We start from the raw sequence: 1180 nt of genomic DNA, 5'->3' as shown, positions 1-1180 counted from the left end.
GCCCATCACCCAGGCGGGGATTCGGCGCTGGGCTCTTCCCACATTAGTCACCGTTACTGAGGGAATCCTGGTTAGTTTCTTTTCGTCCGCTTAGTAATATGCTTAAAATAGGCGGGTCGCCACATCTGATCTGAGGTCGTGTTCCGAGTGAAGTTGCAGGGGGCGGCGGGATGTTGGGGGCCACGGGGGGTGGCAGATAGACTGGCCATCTTTCCCCCACCCTGGGAACCCCCACGCTCCCGTTCCCCGCCGCTGGACTTCCGGGTGGCAGAGGAGGATGGCCGACCCAGCCCCGGCGTGTGGGAACTGGGTGGGGTGGGCAGCAGGCTCCACCCTGGGAGGGCAGTCTGGTGGCAGTACCACTGACAGCCTCCAGGGGGGTGGGCCGGAAGCATGCCTGCTCCCTCCCATCCTCAGATGAGCTTCCGGAATTGGAGTGGCGGGGGACTCATCTCCTCCTTCCGTGTCTCTTCCTGGGGGGACAGAGGGCCCACAGCAGGCTCCCTCAACTCCCCGGCTGTGCCCTCTGCAGGGGTCGGACACCCCCTGGGGTGATGGAAGGCATGACGACCCTCAGACAGGCATAGCCCCAGGAGTAACCAGGAGGCCGCAAAGTGCAGTCAAAGTATCAATGATCAATGTGTCCTGCAATTCACATTAGTTCTCAAAGCTAGCTGCATTCTTCAGCGATGCACAAGCCGAGTGATCCACCGCTCAGAGTCGTACTGGTTCTCATCCGCCGGGGTCACCACTGCCCATGTGGCGTTGCACCTTGAGATGAGCATGCGAGGTTTCATGGGCATCGTTGTGGGCACCTGGACCTGGGTTACTGGCCACGGGATAGCAGGGAGTCCCATGGTGGCCGGCATGTGGCCACACCACCGACCCTCTGGGTCTTTGAACCAACGTCCTGCGTGGAGTGGGGCATCCTCCACAGGTACCCGTGACCGACATCAAGGGGAGAAGACTCTGGTGTGCCACCCCAGGGGTGGCCCAATGTGGCTGGAGGGAGGCCGCCACCCCCTGCCGGGACAGCACCCTCTCCTTCTCCCTACCGCATGGGGAGCCAGCCACCTCCAGGGCATGCAGTGGACTGCACTGCTGGGCTGGGCGCGCCCTCTGCTGCCATCCCCTCATGGCGGTGGAGGAGCACCCATGCCTCCCACCAAGTGGACAGACC

General features: G+C 62.8%; 1 non-coding gene across 1 annotated transcript; it reads right to left on the bottom strand.

Moving 5' to 3' along the window:
• Window positions 1-567: 567 nt before the first annotated feature.
• Window positions 568-722, bottom strand: LOC122792622. Its single transcript, XR_006363420.1, has one exon. It is a non-coding gene; the product is annotated as a 5.8S ribosomal RNA (ribosomal RNA).
• Between the last annotated feature and the right edge of the window lie 458 nt (window positions 723-1180).

Source organism: Protopterus annectens, chromosome 1.part2 (genome assembly GCF_019279795.1).
Source record: "Protopterus annectens isolate FY-2018-M chromosome 1.part2, PAN1.0, whole genome shotgun sequence".
Taxonomy (NCBI): Eukaryota; Metazoa; Chordata; order Ceratodontiformes; family Protopteridae; genus Protopterus; species Protopterus annectens.
Note: the sequence above shows the minus strand (reverse complement) of the source record. Positions and strands in the feature narration are given on the sequence as shown.